The sequence below is a fragment of the Colius striatus genome, chromosome 3 (genome assembly GCF_028858725.1).
Source record: "Colius striatus isolate bColStr4 chromosome 3, bColStr4.1.hap1, whole genome shotgun sequence".
In the NCBI taxonomy this organism is placed as follows: domain Eukaryota; kingdom Metazoa; phylum Chordata; class Aves; order Coliiformes; family Coliidae; genus Colius; species Colius striatus.
The window spans coordinates 12,711,483-12,724,201 of NC_084761.1; positions in this window are offsets into that span (position 1 = coordinate 12,711,483).

Genomic DNA, 12,719 nt, shown 5'->3' on the forward strand with positions numbered 1-12,719 from the left:
ACTGCTAGGACAGACTCTCCAGGCAAGGGAATTCATGAAAAGGTACTTGTGTTATGATAGTAATTCATGTGGACATTGCTGGTAATGGCAGAGCTGGTGCTTCACCTAAGTGCACGGAGGTAGGAAATGAACCCCATCAATTTTTAAGATGTCAGTTGTTTCATGGGGTACCTGCAGAAATGGGAACAACTGGACCTTGGTTTGTTAGGAAGCCCCTGCCCACAGCTGGTGAAGGATGCAAACACTCTTCTCTTGTGCCGTGAGATAGACCTGCCTAGCTGCCTGCAGGGAGAGGGTCTCAGAAAGCTGGAAGTGGTCCCAGTTCAGCCAGTGTGTTAGCAAGACTATGGTGGCAGTGAGACAGTCGACCATTCAATCAGAAGGTGCATTTACATGGTGGTGATTTAGGTGAGGGTCTCTGTGGTGCTGGTTGTAGCTATTTGGTCTGTGCTTGCAATCGGTCCTAATTCAGCAAAGCATGTTTGACAACAGATGGAGGAATTTTCACACCAAACTCTTCTCATGCAGTGGAAGAACCCCTTTTTTGTCTAGGACCTGAGGGGCATTTCTGATATGTGGGATACTGTCCTGTTCCCACTGAAAACCAAGCGTCTTTTGTCCCCAGTTCCTGCAGTCAGGACAGACTGTCGCAGAGCGGCTTTTTTTTTATGGATTGGCTGCTTTCTCTCTTCACAATGCTAATTACATTGTATATTTTGGAAATAAAAATGTCCTTTTTGATGATATCAGTCAGGAAAGCTCTCCAGCATTTCCAAGTACAGAGAGGGGGAGAGGCGAGTGATCAAAGGCAGGCTGTAATGAGCCATCGCAGGCAAGCCCAAGGTCACTGGGAGCAAGAGGCCCATCATCACACTGTCTTGTGATGCTCATCTGGCTCCCTGCTCCCACATATCCCCTGTTGGTGTAGCCGAGTGTTTGGGTCTGCACATCCTAAATGCACACTGATAGAGTCCCTGCCCAGTGACCACCAAGGTTCAAACAAATACACATGGTGGAGGAGTGGGAGGCTCAGCTCACTTTACAGATGGGACAGGCACATAACAAGACCAAGGCCATACTCTTCACAGGGGTTGCTCTGGAAGAGCTGGAAATACTGCATGAGTCGTCTGCTGGGAGAGGTCTTTGCATCAGGTGATCTAGGGCACTGATGAGCAGAAATCTAGGGCATCAAAGAGCAGAGATCTGGATAATCACAGACATCTAGGGCATGGAGGAGCAGAGATGTAGGTAATCAAGGAGCAGAGATCTAGGGCATAAAAGAACAGACATCTAGATAATCAAGGAGCAGTGATCTAGGGCATGGAGGAGCACAGGTCTAGGTAATCAAGGAGTAACATTGTAAGACAGTTGTTGTTGGGTTGTCAGTAGGGTTGCTCTAGGGCATAAGTGGAGACCTGGGGCACTGAGGACATGATGTGTCTCCCAAGGATGCTTGCAAAGTACTGACATGACTCCAGGGCTCACAGCCTCATGCCAAGGATCATACTAGAAGTTGGAGATGAGACTAATGCCCAACCCTGGGTGCTGAGTGCAGCCCTGACCAGCCTATCATAGTCGGGGCAGAAGGGATGAAACTCGTATGCAGCATAGTAAGCTCACAGGATTGTTCAGGAGAGCTGAGCCTCGAATGGCAGTCACAGGCTCCTCCAAGGGGGGAACCACGGAGTTTCTTCAGCCAGTGGGAAGGAGCCTGCCTCCACGTCACCAGAAGCAGTAAACGTGATCTGTCTGAAAAGAGAGTCATGTTAACAGTTATTGATCTATAACTTTTAACCAATTTCTTTTTACAATATTGGATTGCATCCTAATTTTAGCTTTTTATGCTCGGCACTAGGCAAACTCCACTCCATCAGCAAAAAAACAGCCCCCGTGGGCCAATCTGCGCCTTCCATTGAGCTGAATGATAGAGGACTGGAACAACATTTTGCGACAGATCAGTTCCTGTTCAGGGTAGCAGTGGCCATTATGCAAATTGAGCTATAAGAAGTTTAAAAGTCTGGAACCATTATATTTCTTTATTTCATTAACATATACATAATACGAGTGGGCGAGTTAATACGACAGAGTGATCCCATTCCAGGGCTGTCACAAAATGGTCCCCCCATCATTTAACAAGATTGGTGATTTTCTCTAACGGGTGCTCCCAGCAGCTGTGCTGGGGGCACTGAGGCATTTTTTTGCAGCCTGCAGCTGGGCAAAGGGTGGGTGACAAATGTCTCTGAGCAGATTAGTACACAGGAATCCTCTGCCCTAGCTGGCAGATGGCTGGGAGGGCCCTGCTTGTTGCATCAGGCAGACATCCAGGAGGATAGGGGGACAAGTTACTGATGACAAGGGCCTGATTTCCTGCTGGCTCCTTGGGGATTTTGCTCGCCCTCAGAGCACCTGCAGGAAATCCCTTACGTGGTGCCCTCACCCCTAATTCGCTGCACAGGCCAGGAGAAGTTGTTTTGGCAGAGGTGCTCTGGTGTGCACAGAGGTACAGGCATGCAGGGTTCAGCTTCACAGGGCAAGGTAGGAAGTACAGAGAGCAGTGCTAACCCTGTTTCCTCGTGCTCTGGTGCTGAACACACATGTTTTCCAAGAACGACAGCCATATGAGGAGCTGAGGACTGATGTAATAATATAGGTATGATGTTACAGGGCCACACGCTGGTGTCCAGGTGTGGTTGTCCCTCCTCTTCCTCCCTCATACCAGCACTGCATCAGCACTGCCACAAATGTCTGCCTTCACAGTCACTTCTACCCCTCCTTGGAACAAATACATACACTAAAATAGCAATGCAGAAAGACACACACATCCTTCTTTGTGGCCCCATTCAGCTGGGGATATTATCAACCAGCTCCTCTTTACAAATAGGAAAGAAATACTTAGCACTATCCTTCCAGCAAGGGAATTATGGGGTCCTGAGACTCAGCCCTTGCATTAGTGTCTTAAGGAAGGGCGTGGACAATACCTGGCCATCCACAAAAGCCAGCCCACCTTGATGCGCCCCAGCAACCCTGTAAGAAGCTGACTCTTTTTCTTATGCCATACACCTTCTTGCAGCCATATAACTCACACAAAAGAGACACAGACATATGCACGCTCACATATATGTATGTATTTGCATAGATCTGGAAAATAAAGATCACAGCGTGCCACACTAATGCATCCCAGCACTATAATAGCTCCATTATAAATGGCAATGTCTCGGAGCATTACTGCTAAAGACTCTACCTTTTAGTGCTGGAACTTTTAATTGATTTTAAAATACACAATCAATCACAGTAATCAAGGAATCATGAAGAAGCTATCGTACACAAATACACAAAGACAGCATATAAACCACAATTAATGACCACTTAAACAACGGTAGGAATGAAAGTAGGATTATTTATTAGTGTTTGTAAACAGTAATGGATAAAGTAATGAAGCAGTAGCACTGGGGTGTGTGAGAAGCCAAAGTTTGTGATGTTTAACATCAAGTGGCCATAAGTGATTCTCAGTGAATGGGTCAATGACACAATTCAGAGCAGTCTCTCCAAAGGAAGGAGATACTGTTTGTCCCTCTCCAGACCCTACCATCACCCCACGGTTGCTGGTGGAGGTGACCTATCCCAAAGGAAGCTGGGAACCAAGGCGAGAGCAATTCCTGGGCTCTCATCACAAATCCAGCCTCTGCTGTAGGGCCGGGCTGCAAACTTGTTGGCCACAGCCTTGCTTTGCAGCAATAGGACCTGCACGCCACTGACAAAAATGTCCCTGAGCTGCCTTTAGCCAAATGTCCATCCAGATGTGCCAGGTAGGTTGTCTCTCCTCCCCAGGGCTGTCTCACCAAACAGCAGTGCAGCTGGACAGCTCTGATTTTAATACTAAGGAGAGTGATTAAAATCCAGCCAGGTACCCTGTTCCAGTGTTGAAGAGCTGCTTCCTCATGTGCCAGGGTGGCACATAGCCCAGTGGGCCAGAAAAGGGTGGGCAAAGTGAGGCTGGAAGGTATTAAGCTTGTGCCCAAACCAAGGACAGAGAGCTTGGGCAGTGCAAAGGAGGTGAATTCCATGGAGGCAGCTTGGAGGCTTCTAAGGTCTGTCCTTGACCACAGCTCCAGGTGGTCTGTCTGGGATTTAGCACAAAAGACTACTTTGGCTAAGCTGGCTTTATGCACACCTACATAGCAGGAGACTTGCAAGCCCAGAGTCATGCAGTCCTGAGGCACACACTGATACAATCCTATCTATGCTGCCTGCATATCCATTTTACTCTTTGCTGTGCTGGATTGAGATCTCTCCATGCTGCATGGCAATGCCTGCTGTCCCCAGGGTTAGGCAGAGACAGAGCCTTGCTCCCTCCCATAACACAGCCCTCGTCTTGCTGCCAGAGCCATTTAGTTTCTCTAAGTTAATAAGAAGCTGACTCCTTGCTGACTGGTGCAATGGAGAGGCACAATAAGGAGCAGGAGAGAGTCTTAGTGCACCACTCCTTTGAAGGGAAGCACCAACTGACTCCAAAACAAGGACCCTAACTGGTGTCCCCGCAGAAAGAAGGGGACTGGATGAGTCCCTCTTTCTCTTCCTTGGCAGAAGCATGGGGATATGCTTGTGCAAAGACATTTCTGTAGTGAGGTAGAGGTCTGAAGCTTGACCAAAGATAGGTTTTAACATGGGACTTAAACTCCTATTAGTCCAATCAAAACCTTATTGCACTGCCAAGACATAGTACTAGAGGCCTGAAAAGGCGCTGACAACAGATTCCATAACCACATCTTCCCTGGAGTTTCAGTGTGGGGCAGAGGATGCTGCACTCCCTTGCTTTGAGCCCTGCCCACCAGCAGCTTCCCTTCCCACAGTGCTTGCTCACAGATCAACATCTCCCTCTCCTTCTCCGGCTCTTTTATTGCCTTGCAAGTTGGCCCCAGGGTGTTTTATCACACCACAGCACGTAATACAAATGAAAAACAAAAGGGAAAAGTTTGAATCATTTTTTTAATATATTCATCCCTGTGCAGGGGGAACAATGATCCATCTGATTAAATCCACATGCTAGAGTTTATTAAACCAGGTTGGCCTCTCGCTTTCTCTCTCCTTTAGGCAGGGACAAGCTCATTAAAATGAACATGCTCTGCTCCCTCCCTGTCGCAATCCTGCTTCTCCCCATCTCTCACCGCTATCTTGGGGGCATCGCCAGGAGCTGATGAATAGAGTTCTGCCCTATCTCTGTTTTCTCAGACAGCAGCACAGAATCTGAGCCTTGGTGTGGCTTTTTGGCAAAGGGTAGGAGATGCCTTCAGCCTACCACCGCCTCGTGACTGCTGTGAAGATGCATCTTAGATGTAAGAAAAGGCCCATTAAAAATGGAGGGAGCCGGGAGGGCAAGGGCTGACTACCTGGCTCTAGCGCTGCCCCAGCACCTACCACGTCATTTACCTCCTCACAGGCTGTTTCTCATCTGTAAAACAGGTTTGATGGTCACTGCTTCCCCATTAGGATAATTAATGGCTATAAAGCGCTTTGGATCCTGCACTAAGAATAAACCCATCGGTAATGCCAAAGTGACAAGTGGGCATCTAAGTCCGTCTCTCCCCTGGCACCAGGTCCCCATGCAGGCTCTGAAGTCTGCTGGCAGCAGCCCTCGCCTGTGGCCCCCATTCTCTTTGGGCTACTCCAGGAGGGTCTCTAGCTCACCAGACACCCTAACTGGGGAGGCATTTCCAGCTGGCCAATATTTGCTGCAGCTCCTCCTCCTCCTCAATAGCCCTTCCGATGCAACCTAAGTCTGTTACACCCTGGCAACAACAGTGGCTTAGTCCATATAATCCCTCCTTTACTTGACTTTGAGTTATTTTGAGCAGGAGATTAAAGGAGATTATCTGCATCACCTGAGATCCTGCACTTTCTATCGCTACCCCCTTCTCTCCATTCCTGGGGCTCACCCAGTCCAAGGAAACAAGAACCCTCTCTCCTTCCCCTGTCCTCTACTATGCTCTTGTCTTGGGACAGCTACCACTGCTGCTGTGTGCTGTCCATCATCAGCCTCATTTCCTGGACTCAGCTTCTCACCTGGCCACCTGTGCATCCTGCACATCCACATCCTGAACTAAGTCCAGAGATGCTCCACAGCAGGGGAAAGAGAAAGGAGGGCATCCCGTCACACAGTAGTGCTAATTGGGATTAGCTGTTCAGTGGGCTTCTCCTTGAGGAGGTGGTGGCAGAGAGGATAGAGTGAGCCTTCCTTTGGGCTTTCGGAGCTTGTGGTAGGGTGTGCTAGGTTTGACAGGAGCCACTTGTCTCCACAGCCAGAGGATGAAGGATTGGCCGTTTGAAACATACCACACTAAAAAAAAATGATAATCACAACACCACAGGAAAAACACTGCAAAACATCTGTGTTTCATGGCCACAGAGGAATCCCCATCGCCTGGCAGCACCTAGCCATTCACATCACCCAGACAGGGCAGGGAGGTCTTTTCCAGGTTCTGGAGACCCATGCTGAAGTGAGCTGGAGAGCAGCATATGATTTAGCAAAGCACTCCAGTGCTGGTTTGAATTCCTCTCAAAGCCTTGCTGAAATCAGCAGCTTTGTTGAATCGAGGTCTAAACAGTCAGAGCTGCTAGCAGTGACCAGGAAAGTTAATTCTCCTTCCTATCTGTAGGAGAGATGCTCAAACATCCCAGGGACAGGGAGCAGGTACCAAGAAGTGGAAAGCAAACACCCATAACACATTGTCCCACCAGCACGTGTGACCTGCACACACGTTCATGGCAAGCTCATACCTTCACAGGCTGTTTTTTCTCATTTCAGACTACACCAGGCGAGAATCCATCTGCCACCCTGGAAATTAATAGCAATCATTAAACAAAAAGAGCTGGCAAAAAGAAGCCTGAGGTGAAAAGCAGCTATTTCTGCCAGAAAAAAAAATTAAAACTATTTAGACATCCAGAAAGTCATTTATTACTGTGAAGTCCTCCCTCCACCTGGGGTTTAAATCTCATTACAGTTTGTCCAAAACAGATGTTACCCTTTTAGCAGTAGATTATTAACGATAAACTCCATTCCTCCAGAGAGTGGGGGTGTTCTGGGTTCACTTGCTTTTTTCAACTTGAGCAACCTCCACAGGAAATGATGATGAAAAGGATGGGCAACTCAAATCCTGGCAGAGCTCCTTGCTTCTACTGTCTTGGACTCCAAAGTTTTTCTTTCCACTCTCTGTATCTTTTGGAGGTCTCTGCACAGACAGGGAAACACAGCAGCCCAGAGAGTGGCTAGAAACTCTGCTGAGGAGCAGATACTCTGGTGAGGAAGGATTTTTCCATGCCACAAGCACATGCTAACACATCAAGCAGCTCCTACTGCTGCTTTTCCACCAGCAGTGTGTCAAGACAAAACCAGTTTCTCTTGCAGGGACCTTGGCATGTATGTGATCCAATTTTTCTAAGCTTCTCTCCTTCTGCTTACACATTTTGGGGTAGAAGGCCATTTGGTTGGGTTTTAGGTGTGTTGACACCATAGAGGAGACCCAATGGTCCCTCATACCTATGGACAAAGATGGCCTTTGGTTATTCCCACAAGTTCGTGGGCATACTTCAGTAGAAAATCAGCTATTCTTGAGAGAAACAGTGCCAGTTTAACCAGCCAAGCCCACAGCAGAGTCATATCTTTGTTCTGTTTAGATTTAACATAATAAAGATACTCACTCAGGAATCTAGGAGCCCCATTAACTATGCTGTAAACACAATCAAATGAGACATTAATATCAGCTCCACACAAATACGGCCATCTGGCTGCCCAGCCATCTCCGTGACCATTTCAGGTAGGAGGAAATGCATCCCCAGCACTCTCCAGAGACCCTGCTAAATAGATATTCTCACAATGCCTCCTGGATCATGCCTGGGAAGCCAGCAAGTGCCAGCTATTTTGGGACTGTTGGTGGTGAAGCCAATACTGGCATCTCAGGGCTTCCTTGAAAAAACACTTTTTGCTATCAGTACAACTTTTTCTGTAGTCTGAGGGAAGCAGCAAGAACTGTGCTGCTGGCCATGTCTGTCAATGAGTACTTGTTGCTGGAGAGAGCCATTCCCTCAGCCCATCTCAGGCCGTCAGGCTTTATGGCTCATAATCAAATCCCTCATGGAGTCCTGAGGGACCTAAGGGAAGTTCCAAGTAAGCAGAGTACTCCTCTTCCTACAAGTGCAGGGTATCCTTGGGATGGGTCCATTGCATGTCAATTTGTGCTGTGTCAAAAGCATGTCAGAATGACTGCAGGGGCTGTGCTGCTGAGAGGAGAAGGCTGTAGGTTCCTGGGTGAAACTAAGCTGTTAAACTCCCAGGACCATCTCACGGGCTCTGCCCTCTGCCAGAAGGTACAGTCAGTTATCTTTTGTTATTTCACAACCTCATGTGCTAATGTGCACCAGCCCTTCACTCTCTTACCCACATCTCAGACCTGACTAGAGCACAGACCTGCAACCTCCAAGCTCACCAAGCCATTGCCACCAGGCTGGGACCACTGGCCCACACCCCTGTGGCTTGGATATTTGTTTGTAGCATGGGTATTGGACCTGTGAGGAGTATCCTATAAACTTTTCTTAGGAACTGCGAGTGCATATTTCCCCTGCTGAAACAACAGACTCATAGTCTGTATAAAGTGTTTTTCTGTAGAAGCACAGCATCTGTTTGAGTCAAGAGGCCAGGTCATAGGCAGGGTTGGAAATGTTGCAGAGGATCTGTCTTGACCTCGGGAAGGAGAAGAAGGTCCCTCTAAGAGCTGACAAACCTGAGCTCCTCTGGCAGAGCCGTCTGCAGGAGTGGGATGGTGCTGGGTAAGCTGTGCATGGAAGGTGGTCATGCTTGGTTTCCTCTGCAATGCTGTTACCCTGAATAAACATTAGATTGGTTTTGGAGAGCTGCCCAGATGATCATTAACCTTCTCCTGGCCCATGACAGAAAGGCAGCCTGCAGAACTGAGCTAAAATTAGGCCTGTAGGGCACTGGGGCTTGCCAGATATTGCTATATCTGTGCAGAAGCCGCCTTCAAAAAGTGGACAGTTGGGGGTTCAGCCTTAAGCTGGGCTCCTCAGCTGCAGAGGAGAAGAGCTAGATCATTAAACTCACCAAATAATTTACGTTGGAAGAGACACCTAGAAATCTTCTCCAGCCAGTAAAGCAGGACTAACTTCAAAGAAGAACAAATCAGTGAGAGGTTAGCAGAGGTGTTTAAACTACAGAACAGCCATAGTGACTCCTGTGCATAGGACACTCGAACAGGTGAATTCATTTTTGTCTACACAGACATCACAGCAGATTATTACCATGGAGTCCTACATGTATATATTTTGTCATCTGCCAACACTCAGCAGTACAGTCCACCTAGAAACTGACAGGTGCTCACTGGCCAGACACACACCTTCTGGCTTGAGACCCCTTCACAAGGAATAGCAGAACAGAGAAAAAAGAGTCCTTTTGAACACATGACCATGAAAAAAAAAAAAAATCAGAGCAAACAAAACACTTATGCCTCTGAAAATAATTTCTAACAAAGTTAACCTTTTCATGGATCCATCCCCAGGTTTCTCTGTATAAGATAAGGCTTTCCTGTCTGGAATGCAATGGGTTATGTGGGCCTCCTGCAAAAATAAATGAATGCACAAAAGCTGTAAAACTCCCTCCCAAAGAGCAGCAAAGATCTGAGCGAGGATGACAATGCAGCAGAGCCAAAGCACAGTTCAGACTGCCAGTGCCGAGGCACAACAGGCAGCTTCGCTTACCAACATGGAGCTGGCTCCCTCCCTTGCATCAGTGCTGGGAAAACATGCTTTGATCTCCAGCATTACTTACAGGGAGGGGAGAACGGGGGTTCTGCTTCCACATCAGAACTCTGCTTTCCCCCAGCCTAATGTCAGCATAACCATCCCATAATGGAGCTGTGATTCAGGCTGATTACTTCTGAGGAAGAACTCCATCAAGTAAATACTAGAGAGACTTTCCTCCATGGAAACACACTTTTCTTATTGCTACTATTGTAACTGATCAGAGTTCTTAGTTTGCATCCCCTAAAGTCTTTTTCATCTTCCTCTAACACTGCCCTTCTGATTGCATTCCTTGGCTCTTTGAGGGCTCAACTGCACTGTCACGGGCTGGGGCTGACATTTCAGATCTGCTCATGCAGATATTTCTGAAGACTGCTTTATTGCACAGGTAATCCAGCTGGGCTTAAGAGGTTGTTCACCAGCAAGATCATTTATGCATTTACCTAAACCCAGCAGAGAATTTTGCTCAGTGGCCCACAGCACTGTGTGGCAGCGTTGTCATCTTGATAGACCCTGGAAGCTAAGCAGCATGAGATGGATGGAAATTACTTCAGACTACAGCAGAGTGGAAAACAGAGTATCTCTATTTCCTGAAACCCCATGAGCCAGACTACCTTGAACGTATTGTCATTTTAACCCAGAATTTATCTTCCTATGGAACAAAAAGGTTCCTAGAAGGGTTTGTGCAAAAGAGGTTTGTTTGACCATTCCCAGGTTGCAGTGCTGGCCTCAGCCTGGCTGATGGAGGCATGACAGCTTTGCACAAAGGTTGCCATCACACTGCAGCACCCACAAGTTTACAGCTTCGTTGGCCTGAATTACAACTTGGGCAAAAGATCATAGCTTTTCAGCCCAAGATTTAATTTTGGAGAATGCATTTTATATCTGCAATCCATTTTACTGGAGAACTCCCCTTGTGACCAGCTACAGAGTAAGCTGCCACCTATGGAAACCTATGTCAGGCAGCAGCAGGGGCTGGCTGCTCAAAGGGAAGGCAAGGCAGGAGGCAGCACCCAGGGTGATGTCTCCCAGCACAGGAACACAACAGGCAAGGCTGTGGCAACAGAGTCCAAGGATAATGCCAGGCAAAACAAGAAATGAACTGTATCCAGGGTCCATCCAAGGAATCCGGGCAGGAGTAAAAGGAGATGAGGTAGCACTGGACACAGGTTACAGTGCATGGCTGAGAGGCCCATCCAGGAGATAGGTCACTTACCACAGAGGCGTGAGGTTTGTCCTGGAGACAGCACCACAAGCAGGACTGGAGGCAGTCACCCCAAGAGCAGAACTCAAAAGGGAGCTGGGGGCTGAGCTTACACGGAGCTCCCGAGCCCATGGGTAGAGGGTGTGGAGAAGGCCCCAGCTGAGGCTGATCAGGGTCATTTAGTGTTTTTAGGGCCCTGATATCCAGATGCAGTTCAGGCTCCTCAGATTGACACTCATGTGGCCACTGGTCTGCAAAAAGTGTCCTGTGCTTCCTGCAAGGAGACTGCAAAATGATCCAGAGAATCTATGGACACCAAAGAGCCGTCAGTGCCTTGGTCTCTATTGACTTGTGTTCCCCTTGACAGGAACAGGTCAAGGAGAGAAACATTGGCCCTAGCACTATATAGAGCCCATGGGTGTTGATACACTGGTAGTAGTAATGCCCCTGTTTAGCGACTAAGTGTGTAACTTCTGTTTGTTTCTTCCTGCCCACCCCAGAAAAGTGACCAGTTTCCCATCCCTCTCACTTGGCTACTTGTCATCTAATCTGTGACTTCCCAAGATCTTAGTAGAAGCTATCCTAATTGTGATGCTGGGCACTTCTCTCTCAGCCCCCCTTTACCTCTCTGCTTCATTCCTTCATCTCTCTTCAAACCTCAGTGGAAAATATATCTCTTCTCCCTTGCTTATTTTTCTTAAATAATAAATAATAGCAGGAGAGAGAATAGAATTGACTGGAGAACTCTATTATCTAACACTGTGAGGCATTTGGGAATAAGGTTGGGATGCACAAAATGCTGCCTAAAGTCTATCTGTGGAGGCAATATTAGTACCAGGACCTCTGGATATAAAATGAACTCAAATTTTGCAGGCCTGGGCATCTTTGTTATTCAGCATGGTTGTGATTCTGACCAACATCACCCGGCAGGAGGCATGTAGCTAACACCAAGAATACGAATGAGCAGAGAAACCTGTCTGGAAGCTTCCTTTCCCCACCTGACATATACAGGATGGACATCAAGCCATTTAGGGGAGACTTTCATCACTAATAAATATTTTCTCTGCCATCTCGGAGCTGACTGCTTGAATTACTTTATAGATAATGAAGAGCCAAGGTTCATTTTAAAATTTGGTGCCTGTTAGCTGAGTTTTCCCTCCCCACCTCTTTGGGTGGCTGAGTATTTATCCTTTGTAACATATCTCTCCCATTTTTCTGTGGCTCTCTCTGTAGTAGGGCTCCTTCATTTGTTGATAAAATGGCCTGGTAGGCTGTGAAAGAGGATCTGAGAGAAGCTGCAACACGAGCAAGCTGGAGATGGGGCAGCTAGGGAGGATGACGTTTCGGAGGTGCAGAAATGCCAAGGAGAGGAGCAGTGTTGTGTGCACACGTGTATCCACGCACACACAGGTGCACATGTTAATCTGGCTCCTTGCCTTCACTCGGTAAATCTAATCCACAGTTTGAAATAACTCATTCAGTAGAATAACAAAATTAGGAATTGAGTGCCAGGACAGCATATTATTATATGTGCTGCCCAGCTTGCTCTCCCTTTACCTACCCAGCCCCCACGGCTGCTTTGTTTGCTTCCTTGCAGCTGCTGCCCTGGTTTAATTTACTGAGATGCCATTAGTTGGGAAATGGAAGCAAAAATTTACCAGCCAGCCTGCACTGGTTTTTGGAGCCCGAGCTTTACTATTTCCTTTCC